We start from the raw sequence: 25,629 nt of genomic DNA, 5'->3' as shown, positions 1-25,629 counted from the left end.
AAATCGATCAATTTTGATCCCAGAGAGCCACAATTCAAGTTTCGGTGAAATGAGGTGAGTGAGTGAGTGAGTGCGAATCATTTCACCGAAACATGAATTGCGGCCCACCGAGATCGAAACTGTCGGATCCCATGTGCAACACTTAAGCCCAACCACCTCCCCCTCCATCTCAGGAATACAACGCACAGTTATGACAGTTCATGGCTTCTCAATTCGAATTTCGGGGAAATGAGTCTGGTCAACACTGAATCGGGTCCCGGTGCCTTGTTTGACGCGAATGATTTCACGACTTCTGCCAGGTCTGTCACTCTCGCAACTTCTTTCCTTTCATCTACCGTATACCAAGGTGTGTGCATTTTACTCTGTAGCCAGAGTAAGGTGTAATCACTTGGCGAAAGCGGCTAGGAGGCCATCTTTAACTTGCTGGCCGTTTTGTTTACAAACATTACTGCCTTGTCTGGATGATGCTGAAACTGAAACTAACTGTGCTGTCATCAGTGCGGACGAAATCGTCAAAAAAGAAAGAAAGGAGTGGAGCACACAAGGAGCAGGGGCGACCAGATTAGAATAATTCTTGACAACACCGTTTCTCCAACCAATCATGAGTCAATCTCTCGACTACCTCTCTCAGATGTTTGTAAACAAAACGGCCAGCCCTTCCTCACCTACCCTGTCTGGTATTCTCCACAAAGTGAGCATAATAGGACACCTTAGAGAATTGAACGCGCCTTGCCGTATACGGCACTGCGGTCCATGGGCTTGTGGTAAGATGCGGGAAGAGTACATCGATTGACGATCGCATCAGCTCGGGCGACTTCATGGTAGACCTGTGCGCCGAAATATTAAAAAAAAATCGAACATATAACTTATGAAACCGTATGCGTACAAATGCAATCGAAACCGAACTTGAAATTCCATTTCCCATATCTGTCTTACAATCTTATGATTGAAATAGAGTGCAGGAATACTTCCAGTCATTTTGGTAAGAATTCAAAGTTTGGAAGTTTATATAAAAAATCCTAGTTTCAACACTAGTAAAACTATCATATAACTAGCTTACCCAGCGTGGCTAGCCACGCTCTAACAAAATTTGAAAGCGGAAAGCTATGCATAATCTTCCAAAGATTGATAATGTCACAGATAACAGACGTTGAAGTCCGATATTAAAACTGTGTAAGACAATTAATGGTCATTTTAACCAGCAAGCAAGCAATTTGATTGATTTTCGACGCGAACGGTTCTCAGATTCTCCAGTCTTGTGCACTTGAAAATTTAAAGTTTGGCTTCGCTTCATAATCATCTTAACATGACCCGACATTGACACGTATGATACTAAATCGCCTAAATTTATGCTCTGACCATACTCTATTTAGCACGTGGCATTAATGTTGTTGTAATGTTCTAATCTGGAATAATTACAGCCCTAATGCTGTCGTAGTGTTTCTTCAGCTGTGAAAATTCGAAAATTCCAGAACATTCTATGAATCGGAGAGAATTACATCATATATATAAAATCCCAGAGTTGTCTGTCTGTCAGTAACGCTTTGAAAAGTTTCACCGAAATATTTCATTGAGCGCTACGAGCAGAATGTTTTAGAACTTTTGAAGAATTTGACAGGTTTTGATACACTACAACAGCATTTAAAGTTGTATAGTTATGAGATCAAAACATTACAACAGCATAGAGGCAACATTGTCATAGAAGTATGGTTGGAGCATAAATTTAGGCGATTTTTTTTAGAATGGTCATATGGTACATCGGGCTGAATTGAAACGGGTGGAGCAAGACGAAATGCAAGTAAGGGGCTGTCCATTAATTACTTAAGACAATTTTAGCGGTTTTTCAACCACCCTCCCCCCATGGTAAGATTTTTTGTATGAAAACCAAAAATAATTTGTATGGCGCGTAAGAAATCTTCAACCCCCCTCCCCCCATAAACCCTTACGTAATTAATGGACCACCCCAATTTGAATTTTAATTTACAAAGTATAATTTAATTTTATAGTTATAACTAGCTTACCCGACGTGGCTAGCCACGTTCCAACGAAATTTTAAAGCGAATAGCTATGTAGAATCTTTCAAATCGCATGATACTGATGACCGTCAAATCGCCTAAATATATTGACAATTCGAGTGACAATTAGAAGTTCGGCAGTCAAAACTTCGGCGTCGGCATTCTAATTTAGTGCTTCGCCGACGCATAAGGAATGCCTTTTTCGGCGTAGCACTTCGGTAGAATGCCGACATCGAACTTCGGCGAACTTTTGTTGGTGAAATTTCATTTCTCTTTTGAACTTCGGTCTAAAGTTAATCTGAATGCACAATATGCTCGGGTCATACTCCTTCATGTGCTCGACTACTGTTGTAGTGTTCTAATCTGAAATAGTTACAGCCTTATTTGCTGTTATAGTGTTTCTTCTGTTGTGAAATATTTCAAAAGTTCCTGAAGATTCTATGAATTAGAGAAAAAAAAACTCATCAAAAATTCTAGCATATTCTCCTGAATAGCTGTTGCGTTGCATTGCCATATTTTAATATCACAGTTGTGATGAAAGTACTATCGACTCAAGGAAATATCGAATCATGGAACAGGAATGTTTTGGAAAACTGTTTTAAGGGATCGTCATAGTAAGCATAAAATTTTGTTTTAGGTATGCATCAATTAGTCGATATCGTGTCATGGAACGTCGACTCATGGAGGTTTCACTGTAAATTAATAACACTCGGATATTTGGCGCACATTTATCTTATTCATGATTATCTTGCTTTTGCATATGTCGAATTCGTTTTTAAACGTGAGTTGGAACTGAAGAAACCCGTTTCAACTCCAACCCGATTCAAATTCGATCGAACTATAATTTGCTTGATGTTGATTTGTTTACGTTTTAGTCAACAAACGACATTGATGGAGGGTTCGAGAATATTCTACGAATTGGGATGAACAATGTTCCAGAAAACTCCAGAATATTCTGTCAAAGAACTACTGTGTTTCTCCCCAATTTGTAATTGTATTTTTCTTATATTGAAATTGACTGTTGTAGTGCTCTTGGATTGCTGTTGTAGTGCTCCATGAAACTCCATGAAATATTTCAAAGAGTTACTGACAGACAGACAACTCTGGGATATTATGATACTTCATACCTGATGATTTAATTTTATAGTGCAAGGCTTACTTTGCAAAGTTTATTTTCAACTTCCATATTCTGTTGGAACGTGGCTAGCCACGTTGGGTAAGCTAGTTTTCAAATATTCTACAGATCGCAGTGTTGCTGTGTTCCATAATTTATTGTTGTCTTTCAAAATCACAGTTGTAATGACGCATGGAAATATTGACTCATAGAACAGGAATAATTTGGAAAGCTGTTATGGGGGACCACCTTAGTAACCATGAAATGTTGTTTTTAATATGTTTTTAGTTTCACTGTAAATAAAATAAAAACTATTTGGCGGGCAAAAATCTGATTCAAACTCGTGTTTATAGGTTGGAACTGTAGAAACCCCTTCTGAACCACATATTTTACCCCAACCGAAGTTTACGATTTGATCACCGGACAACACGTTTCATCGAAGTCACACAAAATTGAGATCGATTCAAACAAAATCGAACGTTTCAACCAACCAATCATGTGTGAAATGTTAATATATTCTGAAAAACTGCTCTTTTGATGATTTCCTTCGCTGTATATTGCACAGCGCTTATCAATGTAATATGAATTTTTTGAAGCAGCATATATCTGCACAAAACTGATTTTGCAGCATGAGTGAACATAGATATATTGGTTCAGAATAGCTCGATTTGGTCTAACTTTTTTAAAAGAGCAGTTCCCAAAAATGAAAACGACAACGATGAAAAGTTCTAGAATATTCTACGAATGCGGAAGAAACATGGTCCATGAAACTCTAGAATATTCTGTAAAATAACTGTTGTAGTTCTCTACAATTTGAAATTGTAATGTTCTAAGAATCAAATTCACTGTTGTAGCGCTCAGCGAAACTTTTCGGTGAAATATTTCAAAGCGTTACTGACAGACAGACAACTCTGGGATATTATATATATGATATAATATATCCCCGTTGTTGCTACTAAGATATATTATCTGACCTGATTATTCAAACTTTTTATTTAAGAAAATTGAAGAAAAGTAATTTAATTTTGTGCAAAATTTTGTTTGTATTTTTGTAGAAGTTTACTGGACTTTTCGCGTTACTTTTTGAATTAACTTATCTGATATCCATATCTATAGAATCGTTCATAATATTCCACAATAAATAATCACAGCTTTGGATATTGTCGGTATTTTATTTGCTCGGAACAGAAAAAATGTACAAATTTCTATCATGTTGAAAACATATCTTGTTTTCAGCAGTAAGATGATACCTATCTTTGTTTGGTATCAATTTATTATTATCTTAAGTTTGATATCATATTTTGTTCTCCTACCATTTTTTTATTATTGTAATTTTAACTCAAAAGTGCTACATACTAATAAAAAATAAAGTCTTTATTTTGATGACTTCATTTCAATGCCAGTCAAAAATATGTGCAACCTCAATGAGTTCTCAATGTCCTTAATGCGGAAAAAGTTTTCAAATTTTCTACGCCAATATATGGCCAACTGCAAGTAGTTCAGATATGATCACCAGAGAAAAACATTTTCCAATGACATTTTTCGCGGGGATGGAAGATATTCGCATTATTCAAATGTCAGAGTCACGTGATGTTCATGACATTTAACATCACTGTCACTTATGGCAAAAATCGTTTTAAATTTGATTTCTTAGGAACAGGTTTCTGCTTTCAGTTTTGATATTTTAACTGTTAAAATGATCAAAATGATAAAAAGCTGAGTAATCAAAATCTGCGGCATCACAGTATCAACATTAGTTTCCAATATAACTAATGTTTATTCTGGTATCATTTCACGTAGTTAAAATGTTGTTTACATTAGATGCCCAGAGCCTCTTTTTCAAAACTTTGTGAAGCTCTCCTTCAAAATGTAAACAATTGATCAATATTTTTGCCTTGTTATGAATATTGATAGTAGCTTTAACATGACTAAAAAAATACTTGGTTGAAATTCAATTATCAAACAGTGAGAAAAACAAGATTTCTGAAAAAAGGACTAACAAAATCGGGTTTGTACTGTATTCCAAAATTATATGATGCATAATTCTGTACTTCATCAAACATTGATCCAAAGCGGCGGGACAACCGTACTCAAGCGTCTGAAATTTTTATCCCGTATTTGTTCCTGTCATACAAACGGAAGATACCAAAGACACTTATTCGAAGAAAAATCCATGTCCATTAGGCCGTCCATTATTTTTCGAAAATGCGAAATGTTATAAGTTCGTCATTGTAAAGTGCTCGTTTTGGTAAGAAAAAATCAGGTAAAAATTTGAAGTCCGTACGTGGACGCCAAGTGGTCCCCCAACGGCCCTGAATTCATTAGGTGTAGATGACCCCTTGAGCGTAATCGTGCTCGCTGCTCTAGTGCACGCAGCATGAGTACGAAATACCACCAGTAACAAATTGTTCTGCGCGCGTTGATAATCAGCATAGAAGTTTGTTTTCTTTGGGATGATTTAAATATTAGGGGGATTAGGGGCATAATGAACATACGGGGCGAAATGGACACCCTCTCAATATCTGATAATACACATATTTCATCAAAAGTTCAATCACTGCATGAAATCTGTAATGCATTTGAAATGCTTGACGGTAAAAAATTTTATTTTTTGCTTCAATTGTTCTTTAAAATTTGACTTAAAATTTTTCTCAGTTTCAAATTGGCATATAAGCAAGACCGTGGAAGAATCTAATTTTTGAGCAAAGTAACGAACCCAGAAAGGTTCTTTTTAGCTATTATGATTGAGGGAGAGTCTTTTTGCATATCGGAATGATTGACAGTCATTGAATATGTTGGAATAACTAAATTTCATACAGGTGTTCATTTCGCCCCGATACCTTTTTACCAGCCTTGTTTTCGACCCAATTTTCTATCTCGCTTTTCTGACATATGATATGATTTTTATCACTATGAATGAATGTGGCACGTCGTACTAACATCAAACTTGAAAACTAGCCGGGGGTAAATTGAAAACATTGCCATTTAAGGGTCTTAAAACGAACATTTGCTTAACGTGTCCATTATGCCCCTAATTCCCCTACGTATCGCAAAATTTGTCAATTTTTGACTCCCTCCCTCTACCACATAACAACTTTTGTATGAAAAAAAAATGTAAGGTCCGTAACACCACGGAAGATTCCCCTCCCCCTGATGCGTTACGTAATATTTGAACGATCCCGTGCGAAGCGTGCAATTATACCATAAAACAGGGAAAAATAAAAAATCAGTGATGCATAACAAAAATATACTCAAAAATTATGTTTACAAATATCATGTTATGGTCGCCTCGCACCATTCTATATCACCAATCACCGTGCGTATAGCTTTCGACATGATTTAATTTTGTACCTTGAAGAAACGTTGTTGGTGGAGAAAATATGTTGTTAGTAGTATGCGCACTCACTTTTAAGGGTATTCAAATCTTATATTAAAATAAAAATCATAGAAAGTTGAAAAAATAACTAAATCACTAATTTTTCATCAAAATCGTTATTGGAGGTTTGACTGTTTTGCTCAAACCATTTCATATTTGCTCAAAAACTAAATATAAAGTAGTTAAATCGCGATATTACCAATAAATTAAATTCAATATTACCCAATAATTTCAAGCCTTTTATACTAAGGCACGGTAAAATGAACCATAAATATTGAAAAGGGTCCATTCAACGTGCATTTGTGTTTCGACTGAATCGCAAGAAAAAAATCTGATTTGCATAAAACCTTATGGCTCACCTCATACGATGAAATACATCTTACTAGAAGTATCTGCAGCGAAAACTTGTTGAAATAATGAAAAATGTGATATGTAACGTTGAAATGAAAAATGTTAATTTTTGGCGTTTCTACTAAGAGTACACAGTTATGGATCAACTAAGGGTCATTTTTCAGAACAAATTGTGATTAAAAATCATGGTGACACTTTACAGAACAAAATTACCTCCCTGGCACTGCAGAATATAGTTGTTTTTGAGAATACACCTCAAAATACCCGGTTATTCACGAAAAAGTGTCGATTTCGAAAGAAATTGCAAACGATGTCCACCCCACAGATGTGGATCAGTGGGAGAGGAGGATCCTTATTATGGATCAAATTGACTCATATTATGGATCAAAACACTATAACAGCAATTTATCTGCGAGGCAAACGAATGATGTGTTAGTGAAAGCATACGTTTCGGCGTTTGTTTCGGAATCGGCTTATCTTTGATTCACAACTGTGGTATGGTTTTCAATGCCCCACAGTTATGGATCAACGCTTCTGAGAATACGGATGACATTTTATTTCCTACGGTCGTAAAAATTATGCTTAAGCATATTATGATTGATTGCGATGCTGTACAGATTTATGGTTCAAGTAGGTATAATGTTTTCTGTGTGATTGGAACTCTATTTGATGAGATATTCCCGTTTTAATCCAACTTTGATCCATATCTGTGTGCTATCCATAACTGTGGGCTGACTGTATTGAAAAATCGCATTATTAAACGGAATTCACATGATTTTGACTGCATACACTAGGTTTTTCAAAATGTTTTGTGACAAGAACTACCTCATTTCATCAGTTTTATCTTATTTTGCTGCCAAAAGAATAATTTGCGAATATTGTATAAATATTCTGTAGGAATTTGCATATGTGCACGGTGAATGGAGGCCGCACGGTGACTGGCGACTTGAGGGTACTATAGCAAACCCTGAAAAATATTTTTGAGAATTAATAGTAAAATATTTTTTAGAGGAGTTTTCATGAATATTGATGGCATGACACCTTTTTAAAGAGAGAAGAGCAACTCACTGACTTATGAAAATATTCTTCAAAGTTAAATAAACACTGAATTTCTTACGAGATCCCCTGGTGGAATATCTACAAATTTTATTAGAGAAATTCTGGCAAACTTTCTTTATAAGCCTCTGAACATGCTCAAGAAATAGTTCCTTAAAAGACTCTGGAGAAATAATTCAAGGATTATATAGAAAAATCTTTTCAAGCATTCGTGGAGCATTTAGTGAAAAAAATTGTAAGGATATATTAAAAGAATTTTTAGAATGAAAATGAATTTTAGAAAATAAGTGCATGAAGCTCTGCAGGAATTCGTGTAAGAATATTCAACAAAATTCTGACTGAACCACTGAAGTAATTCAAGCATAATCTAGAAAAATTCTTGCATGAAACTTATGAAGAAAACATCTCAAGATTACCGTGTAATAACTTCTGGAGAATAGGATCCTAAAGCCCTGTCCCAATTCTAGTGCCAATCGCTTAAGTTTAGGCTAAAAACAAATGTTTGCTCAATTTTTAAACGTTTTTCGTTTGTTTAAGTCCAAAACATTTGTTGTTTTTTTAGGTTTTGTCACACCTCTTGGCTAAAACTCAAATTTTGGGTGTATTTTGTTTTCCGTGTCCATTCCGAAATGTCAGATAGGAACAACCCCAGTGTTAAAACTACAGCCCCTGTGGTGTTTTTATCGACTAAGCGAACGTCAAATATGATCAAAAATGTCAAGGTTCATTTATGGACCTTATTTTTAAATTAAAATTAAAATATGATATAGCCGTTATTTGAGCTCGAAAAATTGCTAAAGAAGTTGCAGTAACATGCTATTCCGTGTTATTGCATAAAAACAAGATTTCATTAAACATTTAAGGACCCTATTCATCGGAGAAATTCCAGAAGAAACTCCAGGAATAATAAAGAAACATATTGAATAATTCCTGAGAAAATGCAATGCGGAATTACCGTTGGAATTCTTGAAGTGACTATTGTACGATTTATTAGAAAAACTCCAGAAATAACAACTTGGAGGAATAGTTGAACAAATTTTGAAGACATTTCTAGAGGAAATCTCACAGGAATTTTTGACAGAATAAATGTGCCGTAAGTTATTTATTCTCCCAGTTCATTGTAGTTTTTTAAGGCGATATTTTTCTCACACACTGGTAAGGTGATTGAGATCTTTGAATAAATTTATGCCGCATCGTTAGAACAGTTTTGAAGAAGTGCTAGGAACAACTCCTACAATAATTAATTTTGCAATTCTTAGAAAAACTCCAGAAGAAATTTCTTTAAAAAAATCCTAAAGAAATTACTATGAGAATTTCAAGAACTAGGTGTCTCAGCGACTCTTTTCGAAAAAAATAATAGAGAAATCCATTCAAAAATTCTGGACAATCCTTGAACGATTTTACATGAATAAGGGTGAATTCATGATAAAAATTGAGGTGGAAATCTATCGATGTATACATGAGCTCTTGGAAAGTAAGGAATTTTTGGAGAACAATTTTTTGAAGGAAACGCCGAAGAAAATCTTGGTAAAATCACTAGAATAATTTAAATAAAATTTCACGAAAGAATTAATCTTAAAAAAATAATATCCTGGTAGAATCTCAAGAATTATTCACTTCCAGATGGTATTCTTAAAAGAAACTTTGAAGATTCTCCATGGGATCCGGAGAGAACATTCTGAAGGATCCACTGGGCGATTTTCGGGACAAATTTTTGAAAAAAAAATCCCTTGAAACATTGATGTACGATTTTTTTATCCTTAGATGATACCTAAATAACCTGGGTTATTTTTTTATTATTATAAATGATTTGAGTTAATGTATTTATCGGCGTAAAAACGCAAAATCGGCGGCGAGACCTTGATCGGCGTATGGCGCGCCGCCGATGTATCAATCGGCGTCGGCATGACGTGAAATGGGTCGGCGGCGGCGGTGTGGCGCGCATAATCGTCATTTGAGATAGAGACTACTTTTTGGATTGGGTATCGTCTTGTCGTCCCTATATTTGCTAGTTAGTTAGACCTATCCGCCATCCAGTTACCGTTGTTGGCTGGTATGTGGTATGGGTCCGATAGTAACACCACGTCGGTCTTCGTTTCCGATACTTGATACTTCGCTTGGGCCCTGACATTTGGGTCCACCCATTAAGTGTCCGTTGTCTGCTCTGTCGACACATATTAGGCACTTAGCAATTTGCTTACAATCGCTTGGCCAATTTCCAGATAACCCTTTAGGAACTCCTTCAGTAGAGCCACCGGATATACGGGTAAATTCTCAAATCACTGAAATCCTTATAAGAAATTTATGGTGCAATTCTTATGGGGAATTTGTGGTAAAACTGCTGGAGGAATACCTTAAAACTCTAAAGAATCCCTGGAAATATTCCGCGAGAAAATCCAGATAAATCCCTTGAGGATATCTGGGCTTAATTCCTTAAGGAATCCCTTGATGGATTCCGAAAGAAATCCTTTGAGATATTCCGGATTAAATCTCGTGAGTAATTCCGGTAATGAAATCCTTATAATTAATTTCTGGTGAAATCCCTGAAGGAATTCCTGATAACCCACAAGAATCCTTGGAGATAATCTCTTTAAGAATCCTCTGGAAGAAGATTCTGGAAAAACCCAATATATTCCGGGAGAAATCCGTAATAAATAGCTTGATGGAACCCAAAATAGCCCTAGTGGAATGTCTGAAGGAACCTTTAGATGAATTCCTGGTAGAATCTCTGACAGAACTTCTGATGGAATCCCAGAAGGTGTTCATGATAGAATCCCAAAAGGATTTTATAGTGAAATCATAGAAGTAATTCTGATGGAATCCCTGCAGAAACTCCCAATGAAATCTATTGAAGAACTCCTGATGAAATCCCTTGAGAATCTTCTGATGGAAACCTTGGAATAACTTTTGATGGAATCCCTGGAGGAACTCCTGATGGAATCATTAGAGAAACTCTTGATGAAATTTCTGTAGGAATTCCAGGCAAAATCTCAGAAGGAACTTGTAATGGAAACTCTGGAGGAAATTCTGTTAAAACCCCTAGAAGAACTCCTGATGGAATCCCTGGAGGAACTCTTGCTATGATCCCTTGAAGAACTTCTGTTGTAATCCCCGGAGGAACTCCTAGTGAAATCTTTGAAATAACTCATGATGGGATCCCTATAGGAACTCATGATCAAATCCTTGGAGAAATTCCTGATAATATGCCTAACGAAACTCCTTATAAAGTCCCAAGAAGAAATCCTGATGGAATTCCTTAAGGAACCCCTGATATAATCTCTACAGGAATTCCGAAGGAACTCCTGATGGAATCCTTAGAGAAACTTCTGAAAGAACCACTGTAGGAATTCCAGGTGGAGTCTCTGGAGGAACTCCTAACGGAATCCTCCTTGATGTAATCCCTAGAAGTACTTCTGTTGTTATCCCTGTAAGAATGCCTAATTGAATCCCTACAGGAATCGCTGATGGAATCCCTATGGAACTCCTGAAGAAATTCCAACAAGAACTCGTGTTGAAAGACTCAGGGGAACTCCTGATGGAATCCCTACAGAAATTTTCGATAGAATCCATGGAGAAATTCCAGGAATATCTATAGAAATGCTGCTAATGAAATCCCAGAAGAAACTCCTGATGAAATCCCTAAAAGAACTCCTGATGTTATCCCTAGAAGAACTTCTGATGTAATCCCTGGAGGAGTTCTAGGTGGAATCAGTGAAAAAACTTCTGATGTCATCTCTAGGGACATTTCTGATGGAATCTCTTAAGGAGCTCCTGTTAAAATTTCTTAAGAAATAACTGATAAGATTTCTGATGGAATCCCTGGAGTAACTACTTATGCAACCCCTAAAAGAAATCTTGAAGCATTTCTCTGAGCAACTCCTGATATAACCTCTGGAATAATTCCAGGTGGAATCTCTGAAGGAACTTCTGATGGAATATCTAGAAGAATCCCGATGGAATCACTACAGGAACTCCTGATAGAATTCCTAAAATAATTCCCTCTGATATCCCTAGAAGGAATCCTGATATAATATCTAGATGAGCTCCTGATAGAATCATTGGAGGAACTCCTGATGAAATCCCCAGAAGAACTCAGATGGAAGCCCTAAAGGTACTCCTGAAAGAATCGCTAGAGAAACTCCTGAAGGAATCCGGAAGAACTCCTGATGAACTGCATGTAGGAATTCCTAAAGATATACTTGAATGACGCCAGACGAATTCCTGGTGAAATCCCTTGAAGAACTCCTGATGGAATCCCTGGAACAATTTCTGATCAGATTCCTGATGAAACTCCTTATAATATCCCTAGAATAAATTTTGTTGGAATTCTTCGAGAAACTCGAGATATAATCTCTCGAGGAAATTGAACAAGTTGATGAGTATAAGTATTTAGGATTATGGTTTGATTCGAAATTATCGTGGAATAAACATATTCAATACATTCAAGTTGTTTGTTCAAAGAGAATAAATTTTCTAAGAACCATTACAGGTACCTGGTGGGGTGCACATCCTTCTGATTTAATTACACTTTATAAAACCACTATTCGTTCTGTTTTGGAATATGGATGTTTTACTTTTGCAAGTTCGGTCCAATCCAAGTTTTGTAAACTTGAAAAAAATCAAAATCGATGCTTAAGAATTTGTTTAAAATTGATGAATTCAACTCACACTAAATCTGTAGAAGTTTTAGCTGGAATTCATCCGTTGAAAATTCGTTTACATGAATTGAACTGTAAATGTATAATTCAATGCTTCAGTATAAACCATCCAATAGTTAATATACTGAAATGCTTACACGACATAAATCCTCATTGTAGAATTTTAGATTCTTTCAATTATTGTTGTTCTATAAATGTGGCACCAAATTCAAATCATTCTCTTCATTTTCATAGTTTTGGTATAGATATTCATTCATTTCAACCTAATATTGATTTATCATTGCATGAAGAATTAAAACAAATTTCAAATACTGAATATTCTCGTTTTGCTCCATTGTTTTTTAAACGTAAATTTATAGGTCTTGATGCCAAACAGTTTTATTTTTCAGATGGATCATTGACCCAAGGTATTGCTGGTTTTGGAGTGTATAATCATTATTCAGCATATTTTTTCAAACTCCAATCACCTTGTTCAATTTTCGTAGCTGAATTAACAGCCTTATATTTTGCGTGTTCTTTGATTAAACAATTTTTACCCAATATTTTTATCATATGTTCAGACAGCTTGAGTTGTTTGAATGCAATTAAATCTATCAATTTTAATTCTAAAACTCATCATATCATTTTGAAACTTAAAGAAGAACTATTTTATCTACATACTCAGGGATACATTATTAAATTTGTTTGGGTTCCTTCTCATTCCAATATTTATGGTAATGAGCAGGCTGATTCATTAGCTAAATTGGGTGTTCGTTGTGGAATATGCTTTGATCGTCAAATTGCACCATCCTAATATTACACTGAATTAAAAAAACATTCTTTATACAATTGGCAGATTTCTTGGAATTCTAGTGATAAAGGACGTTGGTGTCATTCTATTTTTCCTATTGTCAATCAAACTACATGGTTCAACAAATTATCTGTTGGAAGAAATTTTATTTGTACATTATCAAGAATAATTTCTAATCATTATATTTGTAATAGTCACTTATATCGTATAAATATAAGTGATTCTAATTTATGCGATTGTTGTGAAACTTATGAAGATATTGATCATATAGTTTTCCACTGTACTCGATATATTATTCCAAGAAATAAATTTGTTAGCGATTTAAAGACACATCATGATCATCTTCCTTCATCTGTACGAGACATATTAGGAAGTAGATTTCTACCATCTTTGAAATTACTTTATAGATTTTTAAATGATGCTTCGTATTATGTTTGATACTTGTTTCTTTTTTATTTCAGAATTGGTTTGAAGAAAATTTTTCCAGATCTGTCCCGTTCTGATGATTTCAAGTAGATTCTGGTACCTGGTCCTCCTTGAAGATTTTGGCTCTGCTATGGATCAATGCCGTTTGAGCCTTTAGTTTATAATTTTATTTTTTTTATAACGATTTTAGAAAAGATGAAGAGGTTTTATGCCTTTTTGAGAACGATTTCTTTAATGATTATCACTCAAAGGGGCTTTTCCCTCTTTCTAAATTATTTAGTTAAAATGAATAAATAAAATAAATAAATAAATCTCTAGAGGAACTCTCCTGATAAAATCTCTTGAAAAATTCCAGGTGAAATCTCAGAAGGAATTTTTGATGGATTCCCTGGAGAAACTTCTGGTGGAATCCCATGAGGAATTCCAGGTGACCTTTCGGAAGAAAATTGTAAAGGAACAAAATCTTGATTAAATTTCTGGAGAAACACCTGGTGGAATAATGAAGGATTAAAATCCATGAAGGAATTTTGGTAGAATTTCTAAAGAAATTGCTGCAGCTTTAGCTGGAAGAATTCCTGGTGAAATTCCTGATAGATTCCTTGTAGGAATTTCTGGTACAGTTTTTTGAGGATTTTTTAATTGAACTTTTGATGGAATCACAGGTAGAACCCATCACCCATCTGCATCGGCAGATCATGGGACGTCGAAGCTTCAATTTGACATGCTGACGTCAATGTTCGTGCAACTACAAACAGTACAATCAGTTCATAAAACATTTGGCTCCGCCCGCCGGTGGTTTGAGTCAAATCAAACTCGTTTGGTTTTGGCCAACCGATTCGTCAACCATCAAATAGGTTTCACAAACTGTCAAATTGGTTTGTCAAGTAGCAGGGTCGGTCAAACCGTCTGAACGCCTGTGTGCTGCATTATACAAAACAGCATTCAAAGTGATACCATATTACTTTCTCGAATCTCGAATCATGATTTTCCCCGATCGATCATGTTCCAAGTTGCACTTGTCAATTTCATTCAGCTCTGCGAAACCGTCCATCATTCGGAAGTTGACAATTTTCCAATCAGTTAGCTTACATCACTACTGGCTAGTAAACCCATCGAGCCCATATTTTCCCACACGACAGTTCGAAAGCGAACAAAACCAGTTAGTTGACCATTCCAAGTTCAACGAGAACGAAAGTGGCACCTGCCGATGAGTAACTACACATGTCTCTTGGCACTCGAGCTTGGGCAGACGATAGCCGCCGGGCTCGATTGGACTGTCACGCACCTAGCGATATCAGTGATTCTCAAATGTGGATCATTTTCAACTTGAATTGAGGTCCGACTTTCAAGATTTGAAGATGTTAGTCTGAGATGATTGATCCAATTTAAAATATATCTTCTTCTTCTCATTCATCCTCTCATTTTTCTTCTTTTTTTTTTCTTAACGCTACGTCCCAAATGCGATAGAGCCTGCTCTTCAGCTTATTATTCTTATTAGTTCTTCCATACTATTACGGGGACATTTATTTGCCAATTGTCCATTTTTGCATTCGTATATTTTATAGCAAGACCTATAAATCGGTAACCAACAAGTTGAGAAACACTGCACTATAAGTGATCGATACGCACAGTTCAGTGACCAACTGAAATACACAAATCACCTGCTGGAAATGTTTGCTTTCAATGTGATGCCACTTCGCAATGTGCTCCATTCCAGCTCATTACATTTGATATCTGGAACCGGTAGAGGTCGGTAGATAAACGTGCAATTTATTGATGATGCCGTGTTTGCATACAAAATTACGACTCGTTCACGGTAAGTAGCGGCTGTCACGTGCGTTAAGTAGCTGACCGTGATCCACGTTGGACATCATTGCGAATAGTTTCTCATCTAATGCAATGGGAAATCTAGTACGATTGTTTAAGAATTGAGAGTATCCCATAAACCAAACACCATATCATAAAATTCGTTCAATGATTATTCTTCTGATAAACACCACAAACCACCACAAAGCTTAAATTATCATTTTTTGACAGCTTAATTTTCCCATTCACCGGAGCGCAACAATCAACAAATAAACAGTCTCTCAGTATCGACGGATAGCGGCTGATAATCGACAGTACTCGAATTAGTACGATTGTTGTACAGCAAACGAATTTGACGAGCTGTTATCTGCGTTATAGAAGCTATTATTATTGGCACCTGATAAGACACGATGTTGGAGGTCGAATGTGCGGTTGGGGGTTTCTTTTCGCAAATTCGATTGTTTATGGGGCAATAAATGAGGCTGATCAAATTCCGCTTTGAAATTGATTGGTCATAAGTTTTGAATGGGCAGTGTATCCTCCACAAATTGGGTTGCGATTGGACAGTATGTTCTCTTTGGCAGGGTCAAGTTTCAGTAAGGGTGGATGTACCCTTAGTAGACAGTTGACTTTGGTCTATCTAGTGGCTTTTATGGCCGTTTACAGCTGCAAACCTAAGCCAAATACTTTTTGATATGAAATAAGATTTCGATTGAAATGTTTAGCTCCCTTGCACCTATAGTATCACTTTTGTACTCACAGTAGTTCTATCGCAATGAAATATATCCTATTAAACTAAATAAAAGGAGAATTGAGATTTTTTCTACATTAATCGAAAGCTTTCGATATCCGTCGTTGGGGGTGACAATGGGTCAAAAAGGCATATGTACGATTTGTTTATTGAATAAATATCGCAATTTAGCTACAATAAACTTCAAATTTGGTGTGTATGTACTTTGATGGTATATTAACAACTGTTCAAAAAATTATTGAAAAATATTTATTCACAGCGGCACTACAAAAGAGTAAGAAAAATGAATTTTTGAAATAACTTATTTTTGAGAATATGATTGCAAAACCATTCACAGCTGAAAAATATTGATGAAATACGATGCAAACAAGACGAAAAGATATCTAAGATGTTCCACAAGTATGATAAACCCACTTAAAAGAACGATTATACCAAAAATTTGAAGAGCTATGAGAAAATATATGAGACCCAACATTCATCGTCAAGTTAACATAAATTTTCTTGTTTGTTTCCCTCAAATTATCTTCAAAGTCTCATCCCCATTGCCATAAAGCCTATTCAGTTTTCCCAGCGGTGTACTGAAACAGTGGTTATATTAAACCCTCGGAAATAGTTATATTTCGGTGCGCCATTCCTCGATCAATATATTTCAGGCAGATTTTGACTTCAAAGTACCGGTATTTCAGCGATCCAACTCATTCGTACTTTCGTGAGATGTTTCTGTAATATGAAAACACTAATAAATAATTAAATTTATTAAAAAAAAAACAATTGATAAAATTTTACGATGTTGCTGCGCACGAAACACAGTTGCTGGTTTGAGAAGTTGTCAAATTCGTTGCATTGTTATTCGATGCACGGAATCCTCAAGTAGACTTGTTTGATGTTTCAGAGATGCTGTATTTAGAAAGAATAAACACATCTTAATGAGGAATGAGAACACCCGGCACCGTAAAATGTCAAAAAAGGGGTCTTGCAATTTAATTTACTATCGTTCTTCCTTGACCCAATCTCACCCCTATTTTCAATGTTTTAGACACCGTACCGAAACAAATATTTTTTTTGTGGAAAAAATCAATTAGATTCCGGAAAATACTTGTGAAGTGTAATGAAAAGTCTTTCAACCTTCTACTAATACAACGATAGAGGTTAAAGTACATGCGTTATACTTTGCACAGGAGAAATTTAATGGTGTAAATTTTATCCAGTTTCAACATATAAGTTTATTGATATAGTAAACAAAAATTACTAATTCTAAAAATGTATATTGTGATGAATTATGTGTAATAATATGTTTCCCAACATATGAATAATTATTTCTAGCGATATCAGCGTTATTAGCTGATATATTACCTAAATCATAATTTTCCGTTTTGACCCAATCTCACCCCCTAGACCCATTGTCACCCCCATCGACGGTAATCTTCAAAGTAAACAAGCTTTGTAAAAACATGATTTTGATTTATGTTTTGCCTGCGCTGTGAAGCTAATGCTACATAAGAAACATAAATAAGAAATAGTGCTTCTATAGGCACATGTGTTCTTATAATGGTTCAAGCGATAATAAATAGATTTTTTTTCCATAAAAGCAAGATAAAAAGCTTTAAGATGACGAAAAAATAATAAAAACTGTGAAGTCGAGTCTAGTACACGACACTGAAGACGGCCTTACAATTGAGGTCGAAATACGCGTATCTGTCAAAGGATATATAATTTCTGAAACGAAATATTTATTGAAAATTTTTATCGGTAGGTGGAACGAAAATTTCAATTCACTTAAAAAATAACTTAAAGCAGCTGGGGCTGCTATAAAATAAGCTGTGTGGTAAAACATACTACGTATATTGGGTTAAGCACCTATTCACGATATCAGTGAAAGTCTACTTTAGTTATTTTCTAAACATCCGTACAATTTACTCGTATCTATTAATTACATAAAATCATTTTCAATTGCACTTTCGTTTCACGTACATTTTCCATTTGTTGAACACTAGCATAACATGAAAGGCTTGGTTTCATTAACAGTATTGCCAGATTTTTTATTTTCATACCAAACACTTATATTGAAATGGAATATTGCATTACACAATATAGTATTGTTTTTTGCTTTAAATATCTGTTGAATAATTATTATAAAAAATCCTATGAAGGTGTATGTTGCAATGGTGAAAAACGCGATTCAGAAAAGTATAAATAATTGCATCCCATTCCCATAGCCATTCTGATTCTTTTTTTTTTTTCGAATTTCACTATCTTCACTATGGCATCAATGCCATCACCGTTTATTTGTTTACACCATGATTGAAATTATGCATCGGCAGCCGATTTATTCGGAGTATAACCTCAATCTCGCGATCGATGCTGTAATGTCGAAAATAATGTACATTAGGAGAAGCCGCTAAAGTCTATGGAGTGTCGTAGGGGACGATTCACTTCCGTTTCAGCCCAGAGTGGTCAGAGAAAGTGCTTCGCGGACCTAACCCTGGCCTCACAACCGACGAGGAGCGCGAACTTGCAAGTTGAATGAATGCGGGAGTAAAACGGTCAACATTTAGCGACAATCGTTCAACATTAGGATAAGATGGGTTATGTATGTGTTCAACAATTGGGTATAGAACTATCTTTTTAAATATATATTTTTTCAATTAAAAATGGACATTACCGTGCTAAAAATGTTACAGAAATAATGTTAAACAATCGTCTACGCTGTTGAATGCTTTTTTTTAGCAACCTTTCTATCAAAATTTCCATGAAAATCAAATAACAAAAAAACGTCTATCTTAACCGTTCAACATTTGGCGATTTACCCTAGTAGAAGCACACAAAGTAACAAACCGTTCCGAAACCGGTTCCAGAATCCTCTTTTTATATTGGAAGAATCCGCAATCGTGCAACAGGAGTTGCACATCATTGTTTGAGCTGCCGGTAAGCGCCTCTAAACGCAAAAGGTCACATGAATGTGCGTTGTTTTGTTTTGGTTGAATAACACACATGCTTGTTTGCGTCACAATTAGCTACGGAATGCAGATTATAAAATTACGACAAAAAGATCCTGTCAATCTGCAGGCTATTAACTTGATGGTCATTCTTTTATGATGATACCGATCTTACTTTGGATTGTAGCCATGCAAGATGAGTTTGCGTTAATCATGTCAATAATTTAGCTCTTCATTACAATTTGTAACAGGGCATTTTTCTGGTTAGGTTTTTAGGTTACGAAAATTTTTGCGTAACCTAAAACGGGGTAACTTTGATAGTGCGGGACCCGCCACATACTTAACGAAATAACATAACTGCTGTTATTCAAGTAAGCAAAAAAAAAAAATGCAATAGTATTGAGTAGTAGTACATATGTCGTTCCATGTCAGAACTATTTGTGTTGGAATCGAGAACTTTTGAGGCTATATATTTGAATATTGATTATTGATACTATATTAGCATTTTTGCATCGCTTTCAAATACAGTCAAACCTTCATGAGTCGATATCTGAAGGGACAATCGACTCATGAATATATCGAGTCATGTCATGGAATAAACATGCTATGGAACATCATAGTAACCACAAAATTTTATTTTTTGTATGGTTCCTTGGGTCGATATCAAGACATTGAACATCGACTCATGGAGGTTTCACTTTAGTTGCTTATACGATAAGGGGCCCAGATAGCCGTAGCGGTAAACGTGCAGCTATTCAGCATGACCATGCTGAGGGTCGTGGGTTCGAATCTCACTGGTCGAGGGTCTTTTCGTAAAGGAAATTTTCTCGATTCGCAGGGCATAGAGTATCTTCGTACCTGCCACACAATATACATATGCAAAAAATGGTCAATCGGCAAAGAAAGCTCTCAGTTAATAACTGTGGAAGTGCTCATAAGAACACTAATCTGAGAAGCAGGCTTTGTTCCAGTTGGTACGTAAGGCCAGAAAGAAGAAGAAGAAGAATGATCACTAATTGATGTAGTTTCAAAGAGTTTGTCAGTTGCAATGTTCTCTAGTCGAAGTAGAACTTGTAATCAGTTTCAAATCTCTTAGCGAAAAGCATTTTTACAAATTAGGGCCATTTTTGTAATCAAAGAAAGAAACTTCTTTACGTAATTATTCGATTTTGTTTGGAATACACCTATATACATTTCAAAAACATTTGGTTTATGTTGAAATCAAAATCGAAGCATGAGAATCAATCAATATAAATATATAAATAAAACTATTTTTTATAAACTCATTATGGTGTGTGTCATGTTTGTTCAACTTAAAATACTTTTGAAAGTCATTAACTTTTTTTCTGCCAAGGGGGTGAAAACTTACCAGAGGTTCAAAAAAGTTTGGAAGTGGGAAATTTTGACCATGCATATATTTCAACCGTTTTCGGAGCGATTTTCAAAAAAAAAAAAAAATAGCAACGTTATTCAAAATTGATGTTTATTTTTAAGTTTTGAAAAAGATGCGTCTACACAAAGTTATTGAGTTATCCTTTTTTTTAAACTTTTTTTTTTCAAAAGACAACAATAAAACAAAATTTAAAGCGGTGACATGTATATTTTTCGACCTTAAATTGATTGTGAAAGTCATGTAAACATGTTTGAGTAACTAACATAAATATCCGATTACATTCAAAATTTATTTTACCCAGAAAACCACACAGAAAACTTTTTTCCTGTTGTCTGTAAATCAAATTCGAAGGTATGTAGTTTATACGGCATAAATTTACTCGTAGAAGTCATTTGTTTGAATAGAAAAATACATTTTTGACTACACTTAAAATTATTTGTACCAAAAGAACAACACAAAAACTTATTTCCCGAGTTTGTTGGTCTGTAAATCAAAACTCAAGGCTATGAAATGTAGTTTTTTCAGCATGAATTGATTGTGAAATCCAAGTGAACATGTTCAGGTAAAAATAAATTACATTACACAGAAAGTCTATTTTACCCAGAAAACCACAAAATAGTTATTTATGCAACAAGTTGCAAAATTATGATTTTTTTAGCACGAGTTGTACATTTATCCAACGAGGCTCGCCGAGTTGGATAAATACAACGAGTGCTGAAAAAATCGAGTTTTGTAACGTGTTGCATACAACATTTTTTGCTATTTCGAAAAATGCCGTTTCAGCTGGTTGAACTCAAAAAACACAGACCAACATTTCAAGAGAACCCACATGGGCATACAGCCATGCGTGAAACTACGCATTCAGCATTTTTCAATCACGTAGGCTGTGATACAATAGTACTCAAGAATGTCACAAATTTTCTCGCTTCCATCGGTATCATGCAGTTCTATATTCCCTATTGGAGGAAAGAACAGGTAAGACAGCACATAAAGTAGCAGACTACAAATGCTGGACGATTCGATCCCACATCAGAATCGCCAGCTTGTGTAGGAACCAGATCGCACAACGGATATAGACTCGAGTGAAGTGACTCCTGGAAACCAAAATGGAAAGTCATTTCACTCAAGTCGAGAATTGTCACCTCGCTATCCAACACCGACAATTCTCACATACCCAAGTCGTAGAACAAACCCTTAGAATCAGATGCAAGTGTACTTATTCTGTACGAGACGAGTCGGTGAGGTGTCAACTCGCTCCCATCTGATTAGTCGCCCGAGGTGAGAACGACTCGTCTCGACTCATACGCCGCGCAGAATAAGCACATATGACATGAAGAGACTGGGTTATTCGGTTGACGCTTACAAAAACAATACTGAAAAGTGCTACTTTTCAGCACCGAAATGAGTGCTGAAAAGTAGCACTTTTCAGCATTGTTTGGTTCGGTAGGAAAAGTAGGCCGTTATGTTCATCAACTTCTCAATGAAAAGTTGATGGATTTGCAACCGAAATGTAAAAATAGTATTTTTAAGTTTGTTCGTATGTAAATCAAAATTAAAGGTAATGGTATTTTCAGCATGAACTTGCTTGAAGTAGTCAAGTGAACATTTTGAGTAGCAATAGAAATATTTTATTACACTTAAAATTTATTTTTACTTAAAACAGGACTTTTTCTCATGCCCAAGTAAGCGAGTTCGGTGTGTGCGTTGCCGGAATGATTTTTTCTCGGTTCTCGATTCGCTGGGCAGTGTGCTTCCGAAAGCCCAAGCAAACGAGTTTAATTTGTGCGTCGTCGGAATGATTTTTTTTTCTCTCGGGCAGTGTTTTGGTAAGCCCAAGCAAGACGGTTCGTTTTCGGGATGCCGAGAAGTTTTGCTGTTCGCGCTGTGTGAGTGCGAAAATATATTCGTGTTCAGTCGAGAACGGATTACCAACTGGTGTGCTGGTTTCATGCTTATGATAACACATTTTCTCAAGAAAGCATTACTTTTATGTAATATTCAAACAAACTTTGTATGGTTCGTCATTACAAGTGTCGGCATCAAGATACATATATTTTTCTCTTTTTGACATTACTAAAAATATCTTTTGAATTGTTCGACATTATGAATGTTGACGTATTTAAAAAAAAAACTTCGACCTTCTTCCAACAAATTTTCCTCTCGACAAAAATGCACGGTAATACTCATATGTAATTTTCAAACATACTATGTATGGTATATAATTTGAAATATATATATTTTTCTTTTTTCGCCATCAATAAAAAATCTTTTGAATGGTTCGACACTGCAGATGTTGACGTATTTTTTAAATCTTCTACCAAAAACTTCTCGAGACAAAAATACAAAACTAGCTTTAAGTATAAGTCGTATTTTCCCCCCTTGTCCATGGATCGCATCACCGATCAACTTCACAGATCATTTTCTCCCTCACTAATAAATACCCTTCTAGTTTTGTTAGTGAGAGGGTTCAAAATCTACATGGATTTATGAAAAAAAAGGATACATTGGGGTTTACCTTGATAAGGAGTGTGATTCATGTAGCCTCAATTTAAATATTTATCGATCATTACGTCGACATGTTTAATATCGAACAATTCGAAGGTCATTTTTAGTAATGAGCAAGAGCTTATGCCGACGCTAATAGTGACGAACCATCCATAGTTTGTTTAACGATTAAATAAATGTAACATTGACACGATACTAATTTGTGTTATCACAAGCATGAAACAAGCTCACCAGTTGGTAATCCATTCCCGACTGAAGTTCCAATCTCGGCATCAACACGCAAAAGCTGGAATACAAAATCACTCCAACAACGCGTGAAAACGAATTATTAGGCTTAGGCCTTCGCACAGCACTGCTCAGCAAAATGTGGAACCGAGAAAAAAAAAACTTCTACTTCAGCGACGCAAAAAAAAAACAAACCCAAAAAAAAAAAAAATCGGGTTAAACAATTCAAGTAATTAGACAAGATTTCAATACATTAGCCAGCTTGATACCCTTCAATCGCTTTTCAACAGTGTTGTTCCTTAAACTTCTAGTTGTTACGCGGTTTTGCATTGTCAGATTCGCCAAGTTGGTGTTGTTTACGAAAAGCGAGGTTTTTCCAACAGTGTTGTACAAAAGACACCAATGCGATTACTGAAGTCTCAAATATGTTTTTGAATTTTTCAACAATGTGGATGTGCTTTACGCTCAGTAACAACGCCTGGAAAATTTCGATATGCTACTACCAGCATTTTAAGATTTTGTTTCTCCGTAATTTTTGAAAGCCAAATGATCGCTTCTCAGGGATTTCATATGTCTGAAAGTTGCGAGCCTTGCCCTAAAGTTGAATCAACTAAAAAATTGTTGATGAAAGGATTTTGCAAACTTCTCTAACAAGGCTTCAATTTGTTTTTCAGAAAAGGAAGAAAATTTACGCTATTTATAGTTTTTTTTATAGTCACAATTCTCAGATAAATTTTTTAACAGAGTTTAAAAAAAAACACAAATTTAAAGGACATAACTGTTAAACTAAGTTTCTGATCTTTAGTTGTTTTATGAGTAGTAACCTTAATTTTACGGCAACGCTATCTTAAGCTAAAACGAGGTGCTTATTTGCCCGACATTTCGACAAGGGTATTGTGTTTTCCTCATGTAGTAAATATAGTTTTCATTTTTTGTCCTACTGAAACTATCTCTTCAAACAGAAACTGCATCAATTCCTCTCTACGAACAAATCACAAAGGCCAAATTTTCAGCGAAACAACTTGAAATCTCCGGACCACAACGACCGGGAAATATGAAACCCAATGAACTTCAGATTTTTATACTGCGAGCACCATTTGTTAACTGAACAACTTTTTCACTTCTTTAATTTTGCTTAATGTGTAACATCATCCAAACCTTGAATTGGCCGGCCAAATTGAACATTCTAGAGAACGATCAAAACCGTGACAGCAAAAAAATAAACGCCCGTCCGTGCGCATGGCCTTGGTGGGTAAGGCACTATCAAAGTTGCCCGCATTATCAAAGATACCCCGTTTCACGGTATTTGTCTGTTGAGTAATATTATATTTGTTTGGACGGCAAAGTTTTGTAGAAAATTCCAATTACCCTGCATACACGAGAATTCTAGAATTTGCAATAATTTGTCTTGTCCAATAGGACCTCTTGCTCTTGTTCTTGTCTTTCTATTGTTTTCCGTCCAGCACACGGTTCGGCCCGCGAAACCGGGAACGGTTTCCTTGCCTAACCGCTAAGGATTTCCGCCGTTCATCACTGGACGAATCCTTAGACCATAGGCCTTAATCGTCAAGGAGGATTTTCCCACTCGACCGTCCAACGCTGTGACCAGCAACGCCCGCTGGCCCGTCAACGGAGTTGAATACCAGCCCGTACATCCGCCCGCTTCGCCATTCCGGCGAGAGTTCCGGCCGCACAGCAGGATTGGTGTCGCCGTGTCGGCCATTTGTCCACCCAACAACAGAAGGCAGCGGTATGTAACGGTACCAACGATAAAAATAGGTTACACTTAACAAATTAACACTGAAATTGAAAACACAGAACAACACGCCACAATTTAGAAATTTATAATAAAGTGCAAGTATCGTTAAAGTTTCGTTTTGTTAGTTTTTGTATCGCGAAAAGCCCTGGATTACCAAGTAGCTAACCGATGCTGGGATTGCTCTTGTGCCCTGAGTTGGCCTGGCAAATTTTCATTGAAAAAGAAAATTCATTTCCAGAGGAAAAAGATTTTTGAGACTCAATTCAGAATTAGTAACCCAACATTTAGTGAATAGCACATCTCTTTGATTTTGGAAACCTATAAATTATTCACTCTTTGATATCCAAAAAATGTTTTTGTTATTATGAAAGCATTTTATTAAAATTTCCTTAATTCAACACACATCTGGTTTTAAAAATATTTGGACGATAATATATGCATTCCATCAGATCTTATTAAACAAACCCG

General features: G+C 35.8%; 1 protein-coding gene across 1 annotated transcript in view; it reads right to left on the bottom strand.

The window, feature by feature from the left end:
• The window catches only part of LOC5564459 (sialin), a 37,426-nt gene that overhangs the window by 10,542 nt on the left and 1,255 nt on the right, over positions 1 to 25,629 (bottom strand). The window lies entirely within an intron of this gene.

The sequence above is a fragment of the Aedes aegypti genome, chromosome 2 (assembly GCF_002204515.2).
Source record: "Aedes aegypti strain LVP_AGWG chromosome 2, AaegL5.0 Primary Assembly, whole genome shotgun sequence".
Classification (NCBI taxonomy): domain Eukaryota; kingdom Metazoa; phylum Arthropoda; class Insecta; order Diptera; family Culicidae; genus Aedes; species Aedes aegypti.
The sequence above is the reverse complement of the archived record's forward strand: the minus strand, read 5'-3'. Positions and strand labels throughout refer to the sequence as shown.